The 27,015-nt window shown below is 40.9% G+C and overlaps 1 protein-coding gene and 2 non-coding genes across 7 annotated transcripts in view; all 3 read left to right on the plus strand.

The window, feature by feature from the left end:
- Positions 1–27,015, plus strand: part of LOC146403655 (uncharacterized) — a 93,481-nt gene that overhangs the window by 14,763 nt on the left and 51,703 nt on the right. Inside the window, exons 3-4 of one of the 5 annotated variants that reach the window (XM_085021030.1) lie at positions 23,292–23,558; positions 24,620–25,707. The exons of 3 other annotated variants lie outside the window; for them this stretch is intronic. The gene's annotated coding sequence lies outside the window, so the exon portion shown is untranslated. Of the gene's footprint in view, positions 1–17,462; positions 17,666–23,291; positions 23,559–24,619; positions 25,708–27,015 lie in introns of those variants that run through there. One more of the 5 variants, XM_085021031.1, reaches the window with a different exon arrangement.
- MIR30D (microRNA mir-30d) lies at positions 13,143–13,221 on the plus strand. Its single transcript, NR_035380.1, is given in 1 exon segment — positions 13,143–13,221. It is a non-coding gene; the product is annotated as a microRNA mir-30d (primary transcript).
- MIR30B (microRNA mir-30b) lies at positions 17,268–17,343 on the plus strand. Its single transcript, NR_035368.1, has one exon. It is a non-coding gene; the product is annotated as a microRNA mir-30b (primary transcript).

Below are 27,015 nucleotides of genomic sequence, written 5' to 3' on the forward strand. Positions count from 1 at the left end.
TTTTAAAGTTCCATTTCTCATTGTTGCTGGTTCACTAGTTTGTTATTTTTTTTTAAGAGTGGCCACCTTTTCACTTTTCTTAAACAGATGAATAGTAGTATTTCCATTTTAGTTTAGGATTACCTTCCATCTTTTTAGACATATCTTTTAAAAATAGGAATGATAGTAGACATTTCATAATGTCATTACTTCTCACTTCTCTTGTTTATCGAAATCATCTGACAGAAATGGCAGTTTCATTTTAAGAATCTTGTCTTCATTTAAATCAGTTTTTCTTTCATTTTATTGTATTTTATTGCTTTTTTTTGTTTGTTTTTTAAAGGCCACACCTTCGACATATGGAAGTTCCTAGGCTAGGGGTCTAATGGGAGCTACAGCTGCTGGCCTTTGCCACAGCCACAGCAACGTGGGATCCGAGCCGCACCTGCAACCTACGCCTCAGATCACAGCAATGATGGATCCCCGACCTACTGAGCTAGGCCAGGAATCAAACCCATGTCCTCATGGACACTAGTCGGATTCATTTCCACTGCACCACAATGGGAATGCCAGTCTTTTTATTTTTTTTAATCATAGGATTATAACAGTTCTTAAATATTTTAGAGATTAAAGATGTACATGCATTTAGGGTCTAGAACCTAGATAGTTGCAGAGCAGAGTTGCTGATACCCAAAAAAGAAACAAAAGTTTTAGGAGAAAAGATTCAAGTTTATATTATAAGCATCACCTTTATGCCATTCTCTTTCTGATCAACTTTTTGAGCCTCAGTGCCTCGTCTGTGAAATGGAATGATAATGTCTTTCATGAAGTTAAGTGGGATGCTTCGTGTAAAGAGCCTGGAATAGTGCTCTTAAACAGAAAAGCTCCAATTGCTATTATTATTTTATTCAACGAATGTTTAATGCCTGAATTGAATTGGAGCTACAGCTGCTGGCCTACACCACAGCCACAGCAACGCAGGATCCAAGCTGTGTCTGTGACCTACACCACAGCTCATGGCAATGCCAGATCCTTAACCTACTGAGCGAGGCCGGGGATCAAACTCAAAATCTCATGGATCCTGGTAAGGTTTGTTAACCACTGAGCCACATAGGGAACTCTCTATATTTGCATTTTTAAATGAATTTTAGAAGTTTATCAAATTCTAAAAAAAAATAAAAAAGCCTATGGACATTGTTCCACACTCTAGAACTAATAGGAGTAAAAAAGATAAGCAAGATCCATGCTCTCATAAAGCTTCCGTCTGGACAGGTTACAGCAGGAGAGGCAGACAGTAAGCAAGTTAGGGAATAAGTGGAGTTCTTAGTTTCCAGTCGTGATGAGGACTGAAGACCGTCAAAGGGAATGTGATGGGTGGTCAGCAGGGAGGAGCTGCTTGAGGAGTGATGTTGGAGTAGAGACCCCAGAAGGAGATGAAGGAACCAGCATGTAAAGATCTATATGAAAGCCTGTGACGGGGGGAAAAAGTGCAAAAGCCTCTGAAGTGCGAAAGACTCAGCGAAGTGGAGGAATTGCGAGAAGCCAGGAATGCTAGTGGCGAGAAGTGGGAAGGCAGAGGGGTCACGGGAAGGAGAGAGCTTGCTAGTCCAAGAGCAGGGGGTGCCTGGAGGGCTTTCAGAAAGGAAGTGACCTGCCCGTAAGGTGGCGTTATTGCCATGGGCCTCTGGAACCGCAAGCCCAGCTCTGGGACGTGAGCACGCTGCATACTTCACTGCGGCTTGGATTCCCAGTTGCCAAAGAAACATTAGACTGCGTATTTCCCTGGATGTAAAGATCCTAGTCAGACTCTATCAAAGGCAAGAATGGATTATCCAAAGCAAACACAATTTTATATCTTTCACATTTTACTAAGTCTTCATGTGCACTTTTATGTATCTTCAAAAATAGTGTTTTATGGATTTTTTTTCCTTTCAGAAGTTCACATGGAATTCAACTAGTGTAGCAGTAAAGGCATGACTTTGGTTTCAGATATGAGCATAATTACTGACCCCATGGAAGCATTCAGTAAATATTAACCAGTCTTTGTTACTAGAATATGATTCCATCCTGAGAATCATGGAACTATTGAGATGAATGGACCCTTAAGAATTTGTTGGTCTTGGAGTTCCCGTCGTGGCTCAGTGGTTAATGAAAACAACTAGGAACTATGAGGTTGCGGTTTGATCCCCGGCCTTACTCAGTGGGTAAAGGATCCCGCGTTGCTGTGAGCTGTGGTGTATAGGTCACAGACGCGGCTCTGATCTGGTGTTGCTGTGGCTGTGGTGTAGGCCGGCAGCTACAGCTCAGATTAGACCCCTAGCCTGGGAACCTCCATGTGCCACGTGAAGTGGCCCTAGAAAAGGCAAAAAGACCAAAAAAAAAAATTTGTTGGTCTCCATTCCTTCCTTTTATAGTAGAGGCAACTCAGATCCAAAGAGGTTAAATGGTTCACATTACATAAACCTAAAAAAAATAAAATAAGCTTGGTTTTTATTATCCCCCCAGGTGTAAGAGAGATTCTTGAGGCAAAATATGGAAGCAGGGAAAAGACAAGGACAACAATTTTCTTTATATTTGCTGCCTTTTTCTCCATTGCTCATTTATTTTTACACCTATGCTATTTTACACTTATCCCTGGACTGAGGATATTGGAATGAATCAGACAGCCCTCCCTTAGCGAGGGAGCAGTCGGGTAAACAAACTGTTGCCCTACAAGTTAAATGCCATGATAAAGGCAGGCTCTGCCTGTTGTGGGAGCTTAGCCTGTCTTGATGGGTGTGTCTGTTAAGTGGCTCTAAGTTCAGACTCTGTTTACCTACAGAGTTGGATGTCCTTAGCCCCTTATTTTACTGTGGTACGCATTATATATACCTTAGCTAATTGGCCTTTCTTGTGCTTTTTTGCCTCCCAGCCATAACCTGAGCTAAATGTGAGTGAGGTCAAAGGTCGTGCCATCAAAGGTCTGACCGCACTGCTCTGCTCCTGCTGCCACTTGAGAGCCTCGAGGCCTCATGTGGACCCATGGCCAGTGATAAGCTACCAGTGACAGCTTGTCTAATTTTAAATAGAAACCCATTTAGAGACTAATTTAAGAATATTTGAACTTGATGTAGTTCTCCTCTCAAGTGACGCAGGTTTTATTAATTCTTAATTTTTTGAAAAATTCTTAAAGGAAACTGAGAAACAGTGATTATTCCTGTCTGTTTACTTTGTCCCATGTGCCTTTTTATGGTGTTTTATTTTGGAAGATTGGCCATTCCTAAGAAAACTAGCACATGAAGTTCATTGTGATGTTACAGCATGTTCTTGGTCTTAAAATAAGGCACCAAAATGCATTCAGAGAACAGGTAGATAAAGTAGCAGTGCTATAATTATGGAGAAACAGTAGTTTCCTTTTAAGCCCTTCTCTTTCAAGAACTTATAATTTTCTATAGAACCCAGACATTATCCCTTGGACAGGTATGTTTTATTCTTGCTCTGATTCTGTGTTATAAAGTTTGATTAAAATGGGAAGATATTAACTTTTTGTCTTCCACACAAAGAGAGTTCATATTTGTATTTGTTTTTTTGGTAAGACTCAATTTCATATCCCTGAGCCTGCCCTAGTTTGAAGAGTAAGATCAAGCCTTTGTCTATAAGTAGTACCTTTGCCTCTGTGTGTGTGTGTGTGTGTGTGTGTGTGTGTGTGTGTGTAAAATCAAAACCTGGAAATGGCAGACATCGTCAAGGATGTTAGCTAACCAAGTCCTGATGACCGTTTGCGCAGAGTATTAGGTGACAACCAGTTTTGACAGTCTGATGTAACAGGTGATCTGGCGTGCTCCATCTTCTGGGTCGTACGGGGATAAAATGATCCATCTCCATCATCCATCTCCTGGGCCTTATGAGAGAAGGGAACTGGAATTTTAGAAGTGTGAACTGAGAAAATTGGACTCCAGTTAGCAAGCCAAAAAAACGAAAATGGTAAAAACAAATTGTGTGTGAATAACAGCTTTTCCCCTTTTATTTTGTACAGATTGAGGAACTGGGCTATAGGGATATTTTCAATGGAAGGTGAATAAGCTATTCATAGTGAGTGATTTTAGCTTGTACAGAAAACATCTCCAGCTATACTAAATATAAAACTGTCAGCTCTCTGAAGGTCTCTGCAGTGATTACTTATCCTTCTCAGTTGACAGTGACAGCCTGTAGTGCAGGTGAGAGCTGGCTCTGGAGCCAGGCTGTGGGGTTCAGAGCCCAGCCCACCAGCTCCTATGTTGCTCCAGGCAGGGCAGACTACTCTGTCTCACACTCCTCATTTATAAAAAGATGGTAATACTGGTACCCACCGAATAGGGCTGCTAGCAAGGTTAAATGAGTTCATCTATGTGAAGCACTTAGAACTCTAGATGAGTGTTAACTCTTATTATAATTGATGCATATCTACAATACATTTTAAGTGATGGTGGGGGGTGTTTGTGTTTTTAATGGCTCCACCCACAGCATATGGAAGTCCCTGGGCCAGGGATTGAATCCCAGCCACAGCTGCAATAATGCTGGATTTTTTTTTTTTAACCCACTGCACCAGGTGGGGATCAAACCTGTGCCTCTGCAGCACCTGAGGCACTGTGATCCGAATCTTAACCCACTGCATCACCATGGGAATTCCTAAGTGGCCGATTTTATTGGTGAAGTTTTCATAGAGTTTGGCCTTTGAACTGGGCATTAAAGGATAAACAGGACTTATAAAAATGGAATATAGAGAATTTTAAATGGAGGAAGCTGTATGAAAAAAGTTGCAAAGAGGAGGTAAAGAATCTTTTCCCTTTCTTTTCTCCTTTTATTGCTTACTAGCTTTGCACCTGCCACAGAGCTCAGCATTGATGTGTGTTATGTAATCTTATTCAATCTTTGCAATAACCCTACAAGACAGGTATTTTAAAATCTCATTTTACAGATGGGGAAGTAGCCACAGAAGAGTAAAGTCACTCTCCTGAAGTCACCAAGTTAAATGGTTAGCCTAGTTCTGACTGTAAAACTCAGATTCTTATTATCCAATACGTCCTTCCTAAGAGCAGACTATCAGGATGATTCCCAAAAATGCTTGAAAGGCTGAATGTTCTGGGGGTGGCACTGTGGACATCCATAGACTTGTGATACCAGGGATACATGTGAGCACTTTGTCACAGTGAGAGACTCTGCATATTGGGTGTGCTCGTCTTTCAGAAGATTGGAGAGAAATGCATGGGCTGGTGCCTACTGAATACATCCTTGTTCCCCGTCATTCTAGCAGCGTGGAGGTGTTTGTTTTTTTCTGAGCTGAGAATGGCAACATTTGCTTGTTGAAGTTTTTGTCATTTTTCTTATGAAGAAATTAGACCAGTTTCCCTGGCAGCATCCTGATTGACCTTTGGATGTCAGTGCTTTTCACACGCTTGAGGCTTTCAAGTACCCTTTGCGGCTCCCTCTGTCCTAAGTCAGTCCACAGTCCTGGTTCCCAGTCTTCAGCATTTTGGGTTTCTTGGCTGTGAGGTTTTTTGGAGCATAACAAGGACGATCGTAATTCTGTTGCTGCTTATTCCTTCTGTCTTCTCACTACCTTGTCACACTGTCTTCCTTTTGAACTTTTAATAGAATTCATCATTCCATCCTACATTTCATCTCAAATATCTCACGGGCCTTAACTCACCTTTTAAATTATTTTGTCCCCAGATAATACTTCCATCCATTAATTAGCTGAGGGCTATTTTTCCCCTCTATAGCTTTAATGCTTTTTCTTTACTATCTAAAACTCCTCTTTCCAAAAGAATGTAGCAAAAACACCTCAGGCACTAGCCTTTGTAAAACTAGAATCAGACTAAAATGAACTAGAATCTTGGTAACTAGGATCTTTGTGTAGAATTTGTCTTTCTCTCTGCTTTTAAGAAAAATAAACATTATGTGGAAACAGATATCAGATTTAGCCAAAAATTTAAGAAGAAAAAGCAAAAACCTTCAGGATTTATCAACTAACCATTAACACCTATTAGTAGGCTCTAAGAAACTATGAAGGTGTTTACTTTTAAGTAAATCTCCTATTGGTACCTTTTGTTTTATTTTTATTTTTTATTTTTTGGCCATACCTATGGCATGGGGAAGTTCCTAGGCCAGGGATCAAACCCGAGCCACAGCACTGACAATGCGAGATCCTTAATCCACTGAGCCACCAGGGAACTCTTTATCTATTTATTTACTTACTTTTTGGCCACACTTGTAGTGTATGGAAATTCCCAAGCCACAGCTGTGAACTCTGCCACAGTTGCAGCAACGCCAGATCTTTAAGCTGCTGTACCACAGCGGAAAGTCCATGTACTTGTTTTTAATCATCCGCGTCATCTTGAAGCAGGCCTTCACGATCTGTCTGGACTGATGCAGTGGTCTGACAGCTGGTTGTCCTTCTCACCTCCTCCCTTTCAGATCATCTATATCAGCAGCAGTCTGATCTTTCTTAACCAGGGATCTAAATCTTGTGTCTTAAAAATCCTCTTTGGCTCTTCATTGCCCGCAGTACTGTCTAAATCCCTGACGTGCTTCATTCAACCTTGTAGCTTCCTTTTGCAGGTGGTATGCTCCATTCACCACTCCCTGCATTCCATAAATACTGTAGGCCAGGGCTTCCCACAAATGGATCCTAGGTTTACCTTTAATAGGTTACAGGTTTGTTGAGAAGTACTGGGTGCCTTCTACTTTTGGGGTGGCCAGATGGAGCCTGGCGCATCCAGGACTCCACTGAGAGTAGTTGGAGTCTAAGTTCTCTGCATAATGACTGGTGACATGCTGAGCACAGGCAGGAAGATGCCCTGCAAGCTGCGTGCTTCCTTGAGCCGCCCACTGCAGAGCGGGCCACTGCCCACTGCTCTCCGAAGTGGGGGGCAGCCATCGGGGGTTCCCAGCTTCAGGTAGAAGTCTCCTCTGCGTTCACTTAGGTTGTAATGTGTTCGGTACTTTTGTGGCCGGTATTCCATTTAGTAGCATTCAGGTTAGCTATGGGCTGACCAATCCATGAACTATGAAAAATATAATTAAAACCAAGTTCATCTTTTATAACTTTAGATTTTAAAGCTTTTCCTAACTTAAAGTGAAAACAAAGAGTAGTGTTTCTCATAGTATTGTCTTATCACTACTGATGGATGGGCCCACGTAGCCTGTTTGGTGTGAAAGAAGGCAGTGTTATCGAGAGATTTTGTTTTTGTTTTTTGCCAGGTCACTTAATGCCACCTCAGAGAGGATTCTGTAGGTCTCTGCTGTGTTTACACTGAGCGTGATCTCATGAGTCATGTCAGGTCTTTCTTGCTTTCAGTTTGGGGAAGGTTTTCAAGAAAGTATAAATGCTGTTTACATCTCGATAGTGCTTTATTTGTCCAGGATGCTTTTATACTCATATAATTTTATTTAAACTTGACAACCACTTTGTGAGGGTTATTTTTAATTTCATGTTATAGGGTTTTCTTATTTTACCGATTGGGAAACTGATGCTTGGGTAGTTAAGTAACTCAGAGTCACACAGCCAGTGTACAGTGGAAACACAAGGATTTTATTGAGCAGGTATGGCTTCAAGGACACAATGTAAACAGACTTTATGGAAGATGAGTTACTAAGACAGCCATTCCTACCTCTTTAGAAGAGAATTCTTTTTCTCAAGTATGGCATCAAATAGATTTCTTACTAGAATACCTTGCAAATGGTACTTAAAACTAAATAGATATAAGTGAATCAATTGAAGTTTGAAGCAGCTTTGAAATTAGGATATACATAGTAAGACGCATGCCATCTATTTGAGGTTTTCTGTATAGAGCTGTGTCTAATATACACGTGTATGTATTTGTATCACTGAGTTTCACAATTAGGGTTTCTTGGATCCCTAATTACTGAAATCTTTTGCTTGAATATTGAGGACAAAATTGGCAATTTTTCTCCAGATTGTGGATTTTGAAAATGAAGTACATAAGTTCACTTGTGGAAATGTGAATTGCATTGTCATGATGCATTTGTGTGGTGCTACTGTCCAGGAACACGGGAAGTTTTCAGTGTTGTAGTTTGGCTTCTGAATATGTGAATCGTGGAAAGCACTCTAGGTCTACACTAGTTACCAGTTTTGTTTTGGGTGCAGTTCATAGTGTGTCCTTAAGTCTATAAAGCAGAGTTTGGAGCCTCTCGCGTCCTGTTGGCCGAAGAGGTTCTGCCTTTTAGTTTCCTGAGTGCTGTGGCGCCTCAGACCTGCTCAGCTTATCCTGATCTACTTGGTCTTAATACTCGGTTCTCTGTGTGACATTGATGACTAATTTTACCCAGTTTATGACCTAGGGCTTTCAGTGGGCAGTATTTTAAGAATCTAAAAGTTAGGAATCTGGCTACCATTCACCTCACTATCAGTTTTGATTATGGGCAGGGAATTTTATTTTTTAAAAAATACAAATTTCTGATTACTCTGTAGTTTAATAAAAAGTGCTTAATCATCTTATCCAAAACACTGTCCTGCCCCACCTCCCCTCAGGTTTGAAACATTCCCAGGCAAGCTTTTTTTCAGTAAGTGCATAAGAAATCAGTGCTTATATGTAAATATATGGCACCCATATGGTGGAAAGGTACACTTCCTTTGTTCCGAGCGAGCAGTAATGGAGAAAATGCATGATTACACTGAAATGGTAAACCGAATTATCCATTAACGCTTCCTGGGGTTTAATATAACCTTCTCTCTCCACCCAAAAGGCACATCGCATTTAGTCCATAATATCACTGCTCCATTTTAAGTGAATAGTTTTTTCAGCTTTGATCTGTAATGGCAGTGAGGGTGACCAGTTAGTTTTGTTTGTCCAGGACTGTCCTGGTTTTAAAACTGAGTCCCTTTCAGTCCCAGACAAACCCTGGCACAGGGCTGTGCTGTCAGTGGGCTATAGGCCTGTTACTAGGACTATGCTAAAACTACTATAGATCAGTGGTTAAAAGAATTTAGTGTGCCTCAGAATCCCCTGGAAGGCTTGTAAAACACCATTTCCGGATCTCATTCTCCCTAATTCCTGATCCAGTAGGTCTGGGGTAGGAGCCTGAGGATTGCTTTGCTGTCAGTTTCCTGGGTAGTGCTGATGCTGCTGGTTTGGGGATCACACTCTGAGGACAACTGGCTTAGATCAAGCCCTGTGCATTGTGAGTATATGGTGATGCTTATTCAGATTTGTAGAGAAAAGGATCTGTTTCTCTGCCTTACACGCGCAAGCTCTCATTATCCCCAGAGGTGTTTGTGTGTCTGAGCTGTGATCATGTAGCACAAAAAAGACCTGGTCCTGCGAGAGGTGACAGAAACGGGGGAAAGGTTCGAAAAAAGTCCAAACAAGTCCTACCCAGGCACACACATATGCATTAGAGTATACTTTTTAGGTAAACTGTATAATCAATTTGAATCTCCCATAAAGTATCTGATACATGTCGTTAGTGCCAGAGAACACATACTCATCATTACAGCAGAGCTGATTTAAGCTGGATGTAGCAGGGCCAGTAGCACTCACCTTGCCTGCTTCTCCAGAGCGACCTCGGTGAGAACCCGTGCGCAGGGTAGCTGTGCAGACCCAGGCTGTGGCGGGGCTGACTGGTGTGTGCTTTCCGACTGAGCACTGCTGGTCATCTTCATCAGCTCATTGATTGTTTTCAGGGAGTTTGAGGATCCAAGCGTGTAGGTGGGGCTGCTTTAGGATTATTGTTATTGTTACTGCTGTTATCATGTCCTGATTATTCCCTGTGACTTTGGTCATGGCCTCACAGGCTTTAGTTTGCAGGTTTATTTGTCCTTGGAGGTGGTCGCCGTGTAGATAGTTCTTAGGTAGTGGCTCATAATCCTTAGTGGCTGAGCTTGGTCAGATCACTTCTCCAATTTGTACTTCTTCCTCATCTTAACTAGTTATAAGTTGAGAAATTGTATGAAAACACATTAAACCTTTGTTACAGATGACAATTAGCAGTAAGAAATAAATCGTAAATAAGCCTCAAAGAACAGGAAATGTGTTGTTTTTATCTCTGTCCTAAGCACCTCGCCACTTTATTAACTTTTCAAGTGATTGAATTATTAATTCAGATATCATTTTCTTTTCTCTTCTTTTTTAAATCTCTTTTTTTTTTAACATGGAGCGTATAGAAGATGATAAATATTAAATAGGTTGAAAATAAGAATAGCATATCTTTTGGGGTGTCTGTGGGGGTGGGGTTTCTTTTAATCTGGGTGTTTTCTGCTCCATTACTGATTTTTAGTGGGCTATAAATTCTTGCCTTTTGTCACCTTTTTGTCCCCATCATTACCCTGTTTCGTTTAAGACTTGGCATGAACCCCTTGCTACTGGTCCCTCCAGCTTCCCTGTCTATTGCAAAGTTCAGGGTCAAAGTTGTGGCATACCGTTTCTAAGAAATTCCCCAGGCACCATTGAATTTCAGCAGATTAATAGATATCTCTTAGAGGATGCAAAATCTAGGCCATTGGAGAACTTCATTTGTTTTTGTTTTGTTTTTCAGCATGTTTCTCTTATTAAGTTACTAGTAAAATTTCCTAAACCCAGTAAAAATTCCTTATAATGATATAGTTGCCTCTCTCTGTGGCATTTATTGTGGGATCCACTGCAGACACCAAAATCCACGGATGCTAAAGTCCCATGGTTGGCCCTTGCTATCCATGGTGCCAGTTATCTGCAGATTCAGCCAACTGCAGATCTTGTAGTACTGTATGTATGTATGTATTGAAAAAAATCTGCCTATCAGTGGACCTCCTGTAGTTTGAACTCCTTTTGTTCAAGGGTCAGTTGTGCTTTTGAAGAATAATGTCTTCATTATGGATGTTGCAGTGAAAGAAACGTATTAGGTATCTAACTTGTTTTCCACATGGTACTTGGGAGATCTGTGGTATGACAGAATCCGTAGTGGCAGGGCACGCATTGTACATGGGTTCTCATAGACTGTCTTTGACAGAGTGGTTGGGCAGACATTTGCAGTTTCTGCTCAGTACCACTGTTCCAGGCAGCAGTTCACTGATACCCCCTTCTATCTGGACAGCAGATGGCTTGTAGGGACTCTAGTATATGTTTTGCCTGTTTTCATAAAAATTTGTAAATGAAAAAGTAAAGTGCTAATGCTAGTAGCAAGAACAGTAGGTAGCTCTCAAATAACAAAAAGAACCCTTAAGAAATAATAGATTGTATGTTATAATTAAAGATTGTGGGAGTTCCCTGGTGGCCTAGTGGATTAAGGCTCCATCACTGTCACTGCTGTGGCTTGGGTTGCTCCTGTGGCCTGAGTTTGATCCCTAGCCTGGGAACTTCTTCTTCTTTTTTTTTTTTTTTTTTTTGTCTTTTTTCTATTTCTTTGGGCCGCTCCCGCGGCATATGGAGGTTCCCAGGCTAGGGGTTGAATCGGAGCTGTAGCCGCCGGCCTACACCACAGCCACAGCAACGCGGGATCTGAGTCGAGTCTGTGACCTACACCACAGCTCACGGCAATGCTGGATCCTTAACCCACTGAGCAAGGGCAGGGACCGAACCCGCAACCTCATGGTTCCTAGTCGGATTTGGTAACCACTGCGCCACGACGGGAACTCCCTAGCCTGGGAACTTCTGCATGCCACTGAAGCAGCCAAAAAAAAGATCGTGTCTAGAAGACTCTTTATAATTATAAAATGTTTTTCATAATTGATTTATAACATTCAATTTCTATACATTTAACTTTCAACTGTCTTCAAAAATACATCATAAACATATTATAGCATTTGATAAACTTCCCTAATAATTCTGAAGAAAAAATGCTATGTATTATGTGTGCAGGTTAAATATAGTAGCTCTGATAAAAATTTCTGTCTTTTGATCAGCCTTTAAAAAATTTGAACTGAGAACAGAGGGGGAAATTGTTTGAAGGAGAGAGTTGTAATCACTGGTTCACTGCAACTTAATGTGTAGCATCTTAATTAGCCAAGTATCATGTGCCTACCTAGGCATGAAATAACTATTTTTTCCTGATTTAAATCTGGAAATTTTCAATTGGAGAACAGCTTGAATAGCCTTTGAAAATAGCCACTGGGTTTTGGTTTTTCTGTTTTTTTTTATTTAAGTATCTGTCTTCAGAAACAATGAAGGTCATTTTGTATCCTTAGAGACCACATGCACTTTCCTCATTATTCCGAGCATTATTTCTGTGATGGGTAGAGTTATTTATGACATTTGAACCAAAAAGAAAAATCAGAAAGCAGCTTTAAGGATAAACACGTTACACATCAGTGACTGAAATCACTTACTCCATAGTTTCTCAGAGAAATTAATTAATATTAGAAACTTAGTAACCTTTCAAAACTGCATATATTGGTGCATTCACTTGTTATCCTTTGGGGGGGTGTGTACATATGCTCATGTATGTTCGTTTCTTGGAAATCACTGAAACTTAGTTGTAGACTAATTGTTTAATTTTTTGTTTTTTTAATAAACAGTAATTTCACATGTTTTAGATTAAAGCAAATCTTGGTTTTGGTAGAGTGCAGATTTTTTTTATATTTCACCTAGTGTTCCTTCTCTCTTCCAAGAAAAGAAGTGTGGGAAACAAAATGGTTTCAGTGTATTATTGCTTTATAAACAAAGCCAGTGTCTTGAGTTTGTTTGCTTATTGTCATCTACTTTGCTTTGTTCATTTCCATGGACTGTACTTCCCTAGCCTAAATCCGCTTGGGAGAGGGGAAGAACATATTAGAGTCTTACTCAGTGCAGATCCACTATCAGAAAAACCCACTGTATCAGCCGTCTGAGTTAGGACACTTTCGTTATGAAGAGAGTCACTTTTGTTGATGATATTAGAGCAGCAGCCGTAACTTGGGACTGTTTGGGCCGGATGTGTGATCACTCTGATTGTTAGGTTTGTCGTTATGGTGCGTTGTTTACTATTAATTCTGAAACTCTTTAATGTTATATATTTGGCAAGGTAAATTTATAATACGTACTTTGTGATTTATTCAGGACAAATTACTGTTGATGACGCTATCTCCTGCTAAGGAATAGCATTAATTTTATCATCTTGGGCCCAAGATGTCACAGACATTATTCAGGATTAGAAAGCCTGTCAGTCACTAGATGAAGTTGGTGACTGGCAGCATTTGTCATTTCCTCCTGTTAATTTGTTGTCTAGAAAGTCTGTTGTTGTAAACATCCCCGACTGGAAGCTGTAAGACATAGCTAAGCTTTCAGTCAGATGTTTGCTGCCACCGGCTCTTCACAGGCATCATTTCGGTATAATTATATCTAAGAAGTGGAATTGGGGGGCTATAAAATGTGTGGAAACCACCAGGCGTCTCGGGCTGTCTGCACTCACTGAGTGCGCGTGGTTTGTGGGAGAGTTTCGCGGGGGGTGCCAGCCCAGGAACAGGATATCCTGAGCCAGATGCCATCAGAGCTTCCCAGGCTTAAGATGCTCCTGCTGGGCCTTCGAGAATTTAGTTTAACACAGGCTTTTTTCCACTACAGGTTCTTATTTCTGTTTTTGCCCTGTCAGTGAACTTTTATTCTTTATTGCCTTTCCAAGTAGGCTAGAGTTTAACTCCGCAGAAGTTCAGAAGACTGATTTCCTCCTTTAGAAATTCCGTAGACGTTCATAAGAGTAAATTTATCACCACCACCCCACCCAGTGATATACCACCCAGCAGTATACAGCCTAGAAATTGCAGTTTTCTTCGTGGTGAAGAGATGTGTGTGTGAACCTTCTCTCTCTCCTCTCAACCCTCCCACCCCCCTAACTTCCTGTTCTCCGCCCTGAATGATGTCACAGCTCCTGATCAGAACCCCCCTGTAAAAACTTGCAGGACTTTAATCCACTGAGCCTATTTATAACATTCACCATGGCTGTATTTGTCTTAATTTACTGAGGATATTTTCCTCATTATTTTCAGGTTACCATTTGCCTTTTCTCTTCCTCATTAGAATAGTGACACCCTGTGAGCAGGTGCACTGAATCTATTTTTTTGTTTCCCCACAGAGCTGAACAATACAGGGCTTTTCTCATAGATGATATTTAATGCAGACTCTTGGTAATGTATAATTTTATAACAGCTTTTTTTTTTTCCTGACCGTTTTGTCTTATTTCTGTTTGTCTTTTAGACACTATTTTATCGAAATCTTTTTCTTCATTAAAGCACTGGTATTTTTATCATTAATATTAAATTGCTAAGCATCATACTGTGTTAGATTCAGTGCATAATTAAACCAAAAGGTAAAATTCCTGCTAATTTTTTACACGCCTCTCTTCCTTGATGAGGTCTTAAGCTTTCTGAGGCGAGGCCATTGTCTCTGTCTTCCTGCCCTCAGCATCACCTAGAGCACCTTGCATGTAGAGGACTCCACTAACGGTTTTGTTTTGTTGCAGCAGTCTCTTCTGTTCTCTTTTATCTTTTACACAGATGAGCAAATGACAGTTTGGGTCATAATGAAGTTACCCAGATGTATGTGTGCTACAACGTTGATTCTTAAATGCTCCTTTGTTATAGTGCTAGTTTACAAGACTTACATGGCCGGGATAGAGGAAGAGAAGAGTAGTTAGTTGCTTTAGACTCGGGGAGCTTTGCAACTTGAAGTATAATCTTCAAGCTTATTGATTATCATGCAGCAAGCATCCCTTCCTGCCAAACTCTTCATAACACAGGCTTGTTGTATATTCTTTAGCCCTCTGATTGAGCACATTGGAAGCCTCAGATCCCAGATAGCAGCAGATGAGATAGAGCCATTTCTGAGAGCCCAAAAGTGTCCCCTGGAAAGGTAGAAAGGGTCCTTTGGTAATAGGGTTATTTTTGCCAAACCAGGTGACATATTGTTTCCAATGAAAATGTTAGTTAGGTAGTTTTGAATTCAGTAAGATGGATAGAAACTGTCTGTTTTAGTGATTTGCCTAGCTGAATTAGAAAGCTTTTGCAAAACGAGAATCCAGATCTATGCTAAAAGAAAGGTAGGTGTCCTGTGCAAAGCTGTCCACTCCTCCCTGGATGCTCAGGATTAATGTACAGTCTGTGTAGCGTAACATCTGTCCATGTTGTGCTGCCCTAAAGAGGCGAATCAGAGACCATGTCCGCTCTAATTCTGGATGCCCTTGCTTCAGTGTATTTGAGTACAGCCTTTTAGTTCTTTGCAGATGACGTCTTCACATTTTAGTGTGGAGGAACCACAGACTTCCCTGGGGCCTGCCAATTTAGCAATTGATTATACAGAAGAAATGCTTTCAAATGTTAGATCGTTAGTAAACCCGTAACAGCTCGTTTTCCCATCCTTTGACTTAGTATTTAGGAAGAAGTCCGTGGTCTTTATTGACAGGTCTTAGGAAGCTCAGAAATTCTTTACTATTTAAGAAGGTGTTTTGATCTAGTTAATATTAAAAGTAAAAGCATTTTAAGTTACTGAATACCATTCTGAAAATGACAGGGTTTTTCCTTAGTATTTGCTTTGAAATTCCTCAGGGACTACTTTTAAAGCAACTGCAAAATTGTGTCTTCAGGTTCATTTCCAATTAGATGTACTTGTGTACAAATATTCTTGGTTAAAATTACGTTGTTGGACAGATCCTGATTGGTCTCGAGGTCTGAGTCCCTTTTGCAAAGGCTTGGAGTGACCCGGAAGTAGAAGTGAACTTTAAATCCCAGCATGCCTTCTTCATTGCATGCAGCATGTTCTCACTGTGGCTCCCTCCACTCCTCTGGTTGAAACTTCATTCATTCAAAGAATGTGCCTCTATTTGTGTGTAGTCAGGAAACACATTTTTAAATGTGTGTATTGGTCTAAACTTACTTTTCAGAATTACGCTGTTTCAGGCAGTCTCTGCCACAATTTCCCCAGCCTGTTTCATCATAAGTGGACACGTGATGAGTGTTTTGACACATTGCCTTTTTTAAAAAAAAAATCTGTAGTATATTATAAACTTTCTAACAATTTAATATTTACTGCTGTCTTTGCTCTGGTTTTCTAGCATAGCGAGGGAAAACTGGTTTTGAATATTAGCATGTATCAGAATTACTTGGAGGGATTATTAATGAAGTACAGATTGCTGGGCCTTGCAAGAGTTTCTTATTCAGGGGGTCTGGGGTGATGCTTGAGAATGTGCATTGTTCTCTTAAATTCCCAAGTGCTGCTGATGCTGCTGTCCTGGATCCAGGCTTTCAGAAGCACAGAGTTCATCTTACATTCTTTTCCCTGTTTGGTATTATGCCCAATTAGTGACTGGACAAAAATACACATAAAATCCCCAACCAAAAACATGTAGTAATCCAGAAGTTTATTTTGAAAAAGGTTTGTTGGAAACCTGAGACCCATTTTTCTCCCAGAAAAAGCTTCATATTAATTGTCTAGCCCACAAAACCTATTTGAGTAAATTTGCAAAGAAAAGTGGAAGGGGAAAAATAGTGTTGCCCATGGAATACTTGAGACAGAAAAACAATATACTTACAGGGAAAAAAATATGTGCGTGTTTAATCTTGAGAACTGGTGCTTTAGGGGCATGCAGCCTGAAGAGGGCAAGATGCCAGGTCACAACCTAGGCGGTTCCTGAAAGGCCTGGGATGCCTGTGAAATTCCAGAGATCTTCAGAGTTGTTGCAAGTGGTTCTTGTATTTAATTTTACTCCCACATTTGAGCATTTCCTCTTTCTTGATGCAGGTGTATTGATCCAGGCACTTACAATGCTTAGTAGAAGTATCCTTGGTGGCATTTTCTTACTCAGGAAAGCAGAGGGAGGAGGGATTTCTGAAAGGCACCTGCACCTTAGCAACCTTACCAGGACAGTGGGAGGTGGAAGGAGATGGGTGTGGTGAACTGAGGTGAACTTACCTGAATTAGGGGTGTGGGCGAGGAGGTGGGGAGAGGGGAAGAGGGAAGGAAAAGGAAGGCCACAGCTGAGCTTTGAGCTCCTCAGAGCATCATCCAAGGCCATCAGCTGGCTTCCTAAAAATGCAAGTTCAGTTATTTTGGAGAGAAGCAAGATGAGAGGCTGTAAAATCAGCCACATTTAGATCTGGAACAGTTGCAGGATGTCTGCTTATATTGCCATAAATTATTCCAGTGTGGGGGGGGAATGTCATTTGTGCCTTTTCCTTTGGATTCTAAAGTTTGTCTCAAAATACCTTTTGATTTGACTCTTGTCTCATTTATGTCAATCACTACCTCCTTCCTATTATTTTTTCAACAGATTCTACAAAGTTCGTTTTTAGAGATAGTAATGAGTCTCAGGTAGAGGGCCAGTATAAACACAGTAAAGGATTTTGTAAGTCCTTCTTTAAACCGAGTTTTCAGTTCGTGTAAACATCCTACACTCAGCTGTAATACATGGATTGGCTGGGAGGTGGATGTTTACTTCAGCTGACTTGGAATATCAACCGTTATCATTGATACAGGATTTGGCAAAAACTGTATACAGAGACTTGAGGGTTTTTTTTTTTAATTTAATTACTATAAATTTAACTTGCTCTCGTATCTTTTCAGTTGTGTTATACATTTCTCACATGGCATAAGACCGATGCAGAAGAATGTCCTTACGTGGTTGGTGGCTCTCGCAATGAGCTTGGATAAGCAAGGGCTCTGATGTCAGACGAGTAGCCACCTGGGCCTCACCGGTCAGTTTACTCTGATGTGGAGGAGGGAAAGGCACTGTTTCACACTAGGTGCTTTTCTCACCTGCAAAGTAGGTGTGGTGTCCACTTCACGGGGTGGGGGGAGGAAGGGTCGTGGTAGGGATTGGCCTAGGCGATGGATGCGAAGTGGGCCATTAGCCAGGGCCGCACATTAAGTGCTGAGGAATGCCAGCACACTAGCTGCTGCTAATGCTGGCTGTAGTGCCTAATAATAGCACATAGCATGTTCTGGGTGGTCAGTAAATCATTGCCGTTATATTGAAAGTAGATATAACTCATTGTTATTCTAACAAGTAAAGGTGATACCAACCTTCTGGTTTAATGGAAATAGTTTGAATCTTCAAAAGCACTGTACTTCAGTGGCAGCGTTTAGAGGCCCAGCTTCTTGAACTCGTATGCTGGTCCTGCCCCCAGAGCTCTTACTTTGGGGGAGTTACTGGTCTCTCTCAATTTCTTCAGCCTGCCAAATTGAGATTGTAACAGTACCTGCTTAGTAGGATTGTTATGAGATTCAGTGAGTTAATAATATTATGAATGAGTTAATACCAGTAAAGTGTTAGAATGGTAACATAACTAAGCTCCTGGTGAATGGTGGCTGCTATTACTACTACTACCACTACTGTTTTAAAAACACGCTTGTCGGGAGTTACTCTTGTGGCTCAGCAGTAATGCATACGACTAATACCCATGGGGATGCACGTTCGATCCCTGGCCTTGTTCTGTGGGTTAAGGATCCAGCATGACCATGAGCTGTGGTGTGGGTCGCAGACACGGCTTGGATCTGGCGTTGTTGTGGCTGTGGCGTGGGCCGGAGGCTGCAGCTCATATTTGACCCCTAGCCTGAGAACTTCCATATGTGCCAAGTGTGGCCCTAAAAAAAAAAAAAAAGCTTGTCATCCGTTATTTTTTCAGGTTTTAGTTGTGCCGTACATTTGTAAACAATTTTTGAGGATAATCTAATACCTGATAATTAATTCTAGATATGTATTGTTTAGTTTAAGTGCGCTTAAATTTTCTCTCAAGTTTCATGCTCTTATTGAAAATTTTCTGCGTAAAATTTTCTGTAATATTGTTTCTCAACTCCATGAAATCAGCTTTAATTTTCACTTTTTGATGACACATCCCCACTCTGTTTAGGTAAAAAACAAAGCAAACAACCATGAAACCAAAATTATATAAGAAGTACATATTATTCTAGCAGCTTGGCACGTTGTAAACTCTTGTCTGTGCCTAGATCCTGACTTAGAATTCACGTTCGATACTTCTCTGGAAGACGTCTGTGTGAATGAGAAATTCACAATTAAAAATATGAGGACAAGGCAACACGGGATCTGATCCGCATCTGCAACTGACACCACAGCTCAAGGCAACGCTGGATCGTCAACCCACTGAACAAGGCCAGGGATCGAACCCACAACCTCATAGTTCCTAGTCGGATTCGTTAACCACTGCGCCACGACGGAAACTCCTCTAATGGTGTTGTTTTAATTATTTTTTTTATCAAGTGGGAGCTGTTCTGTTATGTACTTGGATGTAAAACATATATATACATATATATTTCAGTGAGTTCTGTATGTTCATTTGAAACTTGTCAAGTGCTTAGGTTATTTTATAGTTTGTAGTACTTCAAGAGAAATATCACAGTGCCTTATGGAAGCATCATGTAACTTAAGAGTAGTTTTATGAAATACATTTTTCAGAGTAAGCATACTTGACAGTTCCACGTAAGTTTTCCTTTGAACTTCTGCGAACAAAATATTTAGCATATTGTGTGGTTTAGTCTCCCAAATGGCCTATGGGTTAAATTGCTAATTATAGTGTTTAAATGTATTGTTTTTTTTCTTTTGTTTAATAGTCCTGAGTTTACATCTTTATATACACACTTTCCTGATTATATAATGGGATCTCTGATCATTTGGGCTCTCGGCTTTGCCTCGCTTTATTACTTAGAAAAAGCTCCCTAAGAAAGTTGAGTTATAGTTAAGTGAAAAATTTTTTTCACTTTACCTTGTTTTAGTTAATACAGTAAAATATTCTGTTATACTGAGCTGTCTCCCACCCTTTAGAAAATACATGCCATGATTTCTTTGAAAATTATACATTTATTATAAATGTAAATTTTTTTCTGATGAACATGTACTTATCAGTTTTGAATGTTTTAGAATCCAGGTAAATGATAAAATGTCCCCACCCCCTTATTTTCCACTTAGCATTTGTTATTTGATTGAGAACATAGTATAAAGTTGGATTTTTGGATAATATTTGAATATATTCTGAAATTAAACTCCAACTATTTTCTGTCAGGTTTGAAGATTTGCACTCTCTCATAATTATTTGCTATGCATTTGGCATAAATTTTTTAACTTCTCCCTGTTTCATTATATCTTTCTCATCTCATCATATCCCCCCCAAAAAAAATTATTTTCTGTATGTAGGCAGTGCACGGAAGGATTCAATATAAAGCAGATTACTAAGTTATTTTCTTTTTTTCTTTCTTTTTATTTTTTTGCTTTTTAGGGCCACACCCGTGGCATAATGAAGTTCCCAGGCTAGGGGTTGAATCAGAGCTGCAGCCGCTGGCCTACACCACAGCCACAGCAATGCAGGATCCGAGCCACATCTTCGACCTACACCACAGTTCACAGCAACACCAGATCCTTAACCCACTGAGCAAGGCCAGGGATCAAACCTTCATCTTCATTGAATGCTCATCAGATTCATTAACTGCTGAGCCACTACAGGAACTCCCTGAGTTATTTTCAAGTAAGGTGTGGGTATGAATGAGAAACAAAGTTTGGGAACTCGGTACTGGCAAATCCTTCATTTTCGGGTAACTTTCTAAATGTGCAGTCATTCCTTCTGTGATGTTTAGAGTAAATGTGAACAATATGTAAAAACATTCTCTTCGCAGTCACATACCACAGCCTTCCTTTTTATAGTCGGAATCATTAACGCAGTGGTGATCCTTCCAAGCTCTTATTTATTTTTTGTTTTGTTTTGTTTCATTTTGTTTTGTTGGCCATGCCTGTAGCACATAGAAGTTCCCGGGCCAGGGATCAAACCTGCTCCATAGCAGTGACCCCAGCCACTGCAGTGGTAAAGCTGGATCCTTAACCCGCTGCACCACAGGGGAACTCCTTAAAACTATGTGCCATCAAAGCTAAGAAATGCAATTGATTATATGACACCAGTAGTTTATGTACTGAGAAAGAAGAAAAAACCTTGGGAAATGCAGAGAGTACTTTCTCATCATTTCATATTTTATTTATACTTATCTAAAGATCTCTTTTTTGAATTACTCAATGAATTTTATTACATTTATAATTGTACAATAATCATCACAACCAAATTTGATAGCATTTCCATCCCAAACCCTCAGTGCGTCCCCCCACCCCCTAACCTGTCTCCTTTAGAAACCATAAGTTTTTCAAAGTCTGTGAGTCAGTATCTGTTCTGCAAAGAAGTTCATTGTGTCCTTTTTTTAGATTTCACATGTGATAGCATTTGATGTTGGTGTCTCATTGTCTGACTGACTTCACTTAGCTTGGTAATTTCTAGGTCCATCCATGTTGCTGCAAATGCCATTATTTCTTTCCTTTTAATGGCTGAGTAATATTCCATTGTGTATATGTACCGTATCTTTATCCACTCCTCTGTCGATGGGCGTTTAGGTTGTTTCCATGTCTTGGCTATCATTTAGAGTGCTTCAGTGAACATTGGAGTACATGTGTCTTTGCGAGTCGTAGTTTTCTCTGGGTAGATGCCCAGGAGTGGGATTGCTGGATCAAATGGTAGTTCTATGTTTAGTTTTCTGAGGAATCTCCATACTGCTTTGCATAGCGGTTGCACCAATTTACATTCCCACCAACAGTGTACTAGGGTCCCCTTTTCTCCACACCCTCTCCAGCACTTATTGTCTGTAGACTTTTTGATGATGGCCATTCTGACTAAAGATCTCTTTTAAGACATTTATTCTGATCAGTGTTTTAAAGTCATGAAACATATGAAAAGGAAAGTTTCTTCATCTTTGCACTAACAGTTCTTAGACCTTGGGTATTCCCCTGAGTTTGTCGTTCGTGGTACTCTCTTTCATGAGGACTACTTGTGAATACACTGTGTACATGGAACCTCTGTTATGGTGCCAGTGCTTGTCTAGATACTCTCGTAACATTCTCATCTAACCCTTGCAGCAACCCTTTTGGGTAAGTGTTCATGCATTTTACAGTTGAGGAAACTGAAGCTCAGAAAAATTAAGTTGCTTAATTTTGATTACAGAGCAGTTAACGTGATGGAGGCCCCTGACCTCAGAGCAAGTGCTCTAGGTACCTTAAGTGGTTCTTATAACCACTATGGGTCTGAGACATTTGTGGAGATTAAAAAAATAAATACGTGGGAGAGATCTACCCTTAGATACAGTCAATCTAGAATGGAACATCTGTAATTTTTAAAAGTGTGTGTTTAAATGTGTGATTTTTATTTTCATACCTTTCAGAACCAGCATATCCTATGCTGCCAGGTAAATCTTCACTTTGTCCTTTTTAAAAAAAATTTTTTAATTGTTTTGGCCGCACCCACAGCATGTGGAAGTTTCTGGAGCAGGAATCAAACCTGCATCACAGCAGTGACAACACCAGGTCCTTAACCACTAGGCCATCAGGCATCTCCTTGCCCTTTTCTCATTGCTAAGTTTACTGATATTCTTTGGCACCTGCCAATTTTCCTATTGTTATAGTTCTAGAATCAGTAGGGCTTATAATTGCGCCTTCACTTTAAGGTGGGAATTAAATATGGTGATACCAAGAATGTTGCATAACCATCGTCTCCATCTGTATGTTAAACTGAGAGATCATCCCCTGAGCAGCCATCTACATTAGAACCCCAGCCAGTCTTAATAATTGTCCACCTCGGGAGTTCCCGTCGTGGCTCAGCAGAAATGAATCTGACTAGTATCCATGAGGACACAGATTTGATTCCTGGCTTCGCTCAGAGGGTTAAGGGTCTGGTGTTGCCGTGAGCAGGTTGCAGATGTGGCTTGAATCTGGCATTGCTGTGGCTGTAGTGTAGCCCAGTGGCTACAGCTCCGATTCAGTCTCTCCCCTGGAAATTTCCATATGCCACGGGTGCAGCCCTAAAAAGATTTAAAAAAAAAAAAAAAATTGTCTACATGGAAACTTTAAATATGTTTTAAAAACTGCACATGTAATAAGAATGATTATGAACCTAAGGAAATTTAAACTTTTTATTTCCACAAAAGTATTTGAAGTTTTCATTTCAAACTAAACAGGATACTGTTTGTTTATATATTTGAAAAAAAAAAAAAAAGATTGAATAGATCGCAAGCAGCTCAGATAGGGCAGATAAAAAAATCTCGCAGGGCTGACATTGGGAAGACTAAGCCAGGTGCTTAGGAAACTGAAGGTAGGCGTACCGTACAGGGTGTGTAACCGTAAGGGTTGGCAATGGCTCTGGGTAGACCAGAGCAAAGTCTTCCCTGAAGCTGTGTGGACGTCCTGGGATTGGAATGCCGGCCTTGTCGGCATTACTTCTGTGTGTAGTGAGTTGAGTATGTGAGAAGCATGTTCATAGATGTTGACAGACCTGTTTTACTTGTTTCTCAGTCTTTTCAGATCATTGCTTATAAAACACTGATATTTACAGTAAATACCTTGTTTAAATATAGGCTCACCTGCCAAACCGTGTGTCCTTGTGCTGCACTCGTTTAATGACTTTGCCCTTGACATGTCATCTGGGTGACTTTCAGTGACAGAATGTTTGAAGGAGATAAAGGGAAAAGCAGGAAGAGAATAGCATTTCCAGGAAAAAGCAGTCATACAAGGGACAGGCTGGGGAGAGAATAAAAGACGATTTCTGTTGTGTGACCTTTGGCTGATTCCTGAAGCAGACTGATTTCATTTGCCTTGTTTGTAAATGAGAACATTATAGTGTGGTAAGTTCCTTTACCTCTGACTTCATCCAGTGATCTGTTTTATTGTGTGTTTGTGTATATCAGTAGCTTACAATATTTAGCTTTTTTTTTTTTTTTTTGTCTTTTTGTCTTTTTTTTTTTTTGTCTTTTTGCCATTTCTTGGGCCGCTCCCGTGACATATGGAGTTTCCCAGGCTAGGGGTCTAATCGGAGCTGTAACTGCCAGCCTATGCCAGAGCCACAGCAACTCGGGATCCTACACCACAGCTCACGGCAACGCCGGATCGTTAACCCACTGAGCAAGGGCAGGGATCGAACCCGCAGCCTCATGGTTCCTAGTCGGATTCGTTAACCACTGCGCCACGACGGGAACTCATCTTTTTGTCTTTTTATGGCCGCACCCTTGGCATATAGAGGTTCCCAGGCTAGAGGTCAAATCGCAGCTGTGGCTGCTGGCCTACACCACAGCTACATCAATGCAGGATCCGAGCCAGATCCGAGCCACATCTGTCACCCACACCACAGCTCACGGCAACGCCGGATCCTTAACCCACTGAGCGAGGCCAGGGATCGAACCCACATCGTCATGGTTCCTAGTCAGATTCATTTAACCACTGCGCCACGATGGGAACTCCCTGCAATATTTAGCATTTTGAGTTCTATGTTAAACCACCTGGATTCATCTGTAAAATGGAGTTAGCTATTTCCTAACTTGTAATGATAATTTAATTAGATAATCCAGATAATCATTTAGCACGCTGCCTGACACAAACTAAGCCCTTGGGAACTAATCCACTCTTCAAAACTCAAGTTCCGATGTCTTAGTATTACCTGGATCTTGGATCTCCTCGGTCCTCTCTTTGTGCCTTAAGTGTGTCTTCTAACTTTCTAGTTAGGCACTGCCACTAGTCCTGAAATTGTCACCAGTCCTGAAATTGTCAGCAGTTTATCTGCATGTATAGTTCTCCTCTTGGATTATGAGCCCTTTGAGGACAGAAACAGGTTTATTTGTCTTCATAAATTCGATGTCTGACTTTATAAATTTTGCTGAAAGAATAAAATTGTATTCTTGTTTTTAAATAGGGTCCCCTCCCTCTCTCAGTGGACGATAATGCTGGAGCAAAGGTGACCAGTAGAAGTGTTCTCGGAAATTCTCGTCATGTTCTCAAACCACTTTTTTTTTTTTTTTAAACAGCTACTTAATTGCCACTGTACTCCCAAGGATTAGATAGTTTTTTTACTTTGCTTCTTCACATGGTTTTCCTTATTAAAAAAGTTACAGTAAGAAAGTAACTGGCAGGTGGAGAACTATCCACTAAACATGAATAAAAGTCAGAGTTGCATGCAGGCAGCATAATGACAGTATAAAGAGGTTGATCTTGGAGTCAAGGTGCTGGGTTCCTGCCACAGCATCTGCCATTTTCTAGCTGCAGGACTTTTTTCTCTCTCGCTCTACAGTGTGGTCCGATTTCATGGTGCTTGGTATAACAGTAAGAAAAGTAGACTGGAGGCTGTGAAGGGGACTAGAGTTAGTCCTCTGGTGGTGCTCCGGATAGACCAGAGCACAAGTCTTTTCTAGAGTTCTTAGAATGATCAATAGGAGATAATATTCGTGTAGTCCCAACACTGTGCCTGCTTGATAGAAGATACTCAGTTATTTCTCAGCACAGAAATGCAGGTCTAGGGAGTTCCCATGTGGCATAGCCAGTTAAGGATCTGGCATTGTCATTGCGGTGGTGCAGGTTCAGGCTCAATCCTTGGGCCTGGGAACTTCTGCATGCCACAGATGGAACCAAAAAAAAAAAAAAAAAGCAAGTCTCTACTTCATCCTACAGTTAATTTTTGGGAACCTGAGACCCTGAAAGCATTAAAGCCAACTAGGTCCTCATTGATGGTGTTTTCCTTAGCAAAGGTGTAGAGAAAGTTATTCTTAGCCCTGCTGATACTGATAAAATTAGCTGGTTGTTAGATGCCGTTCAGTGAGGTGGTGTTGGTATATGAACCTTTGTTGCCTGGAAAGGTTTTGTCCAAATCACTTCCTCACTAAACATGTTTTAAAGGAATCCCGCAGAATCCCTCATTTGTAATTTCTCCTCTCCCTACTCTTACTGGCTTAGAAAGCCAGTACCTTCATACCTTTTAACTAAATAAACATTTTCTTCCAACTCTCAGTTTGTGTTTTCTTATTTATTTATGTATTTATTTTTGCCTTTTTAGAGCTGCACCCATGGCATATGGAGGTTCCCAGGCTAGGGGTCTAATCGGAGCCATAGCTGCCGGCCTACACCACAGCCATAGCGACGCCAGATCCAGGCCACTTCTGTGACCTACACCACAGCTCATGGCAACACTTAATTCTTAACCCACTGAGCAAGGCCAGGGATCAAACTTGCATCCTCATGGATACAGGTTTGTTAACCGCTGAGCCACGATGGGAACGCCTGAGTTGGGATTTTCTTCATTTGTTCTGCTTTTCTAAGTGTAACACTAAGTGAATTTTACTACAGTGTAATAGAAAACTGAAAAACAGTGTCTTAAGATGTTTATTTTTGGCCATGCCTATGGCATGTGAAAGTTCCCGTGCCACAGCAGTGACCTGGGCCGCTGCAGTGACAATGCCAAATCCTTAAGCCCCTTTGCCAAAGCGAAAACTCCAAAATGGTCTCTTTTTTTACCCTCACACAATTTCACCCTAGGAATCTTGGTGGCGGGGAAGACTGAACTAACATAAATCTTGCTACCACCAGCAGCCCATAGCTCCACATTCAGAATATGACATAAAACATAACAAATACACACAGCTGACTGCAAAAGAGAAGGAAACCCCAGCTGCCAGAAACGAAGAGAAAACAGAGTGGTAGGCGGAGGCGGAGGGGCTGAGAGTGGCTCCGACCTGCAGATTATCCTCTTGGTTCAGAGCCTCACCAGTGCGCTCTGGGACTTTAACAGCGAGACGTAACCTGAAATTCAGGGAAGGTGGGACCGAAACCTCTGCAGCAAACAGACCCTGGAGGGTATTGCAGCCTCCGGAAGGCAGAAGCCGAGCTCTGCACAGCAGCCTCAGGGCTGCAAACAGCTTCTGAACATGAGAGGAAAGGAAGATTTCCTTGAGAAAGAATTGAAATGTGCTTTATATTTATAGTCTTGCTCTCACAGTATCCAAGCTTAGCTTAAAAATGACTTGTGAGCAGCTCCCTCATATGCTGGGCACAATAAGGTGCTGGCAGTACAGCCACAGAACAGAGTTCTGCCCTCTTGGTGCCTCTCTTCTAATGTCACTAAGAAAAAAAGTTACTAATGTATACGTCAGACACCCTTGATAATTTTGAAGCTACAAACAGGAGTAAGCTAGAATAGAGCATAAAAGAGATGGAAAAAAAGGAAAGATTTAACATGTGGAAGTTCCAGTCTACATATATATTTCAGGAATTGCAAGCAGGAGAAAAGAGAATGGGGGGTGAGGCAGTTGTGAACTCACC

The sequence above is a fragment of the Sus scrofa genome, chromosome 4, assembly GCF_054392235.1.
Source record: "Sus scrofa isolate SSC_HxYL_T2T_F1_AM1 chromosome 4, Sscrofa_HxYL_maternal_Yorkshire_Landrace_v2.0, whole genome shotgun sequence".
Taxonomy (NCBI): Eukaryota; Metazoa; Chordata; class Mammalia; order Artiodactyla; family Suidae; genus Sus; species Sus scrofa.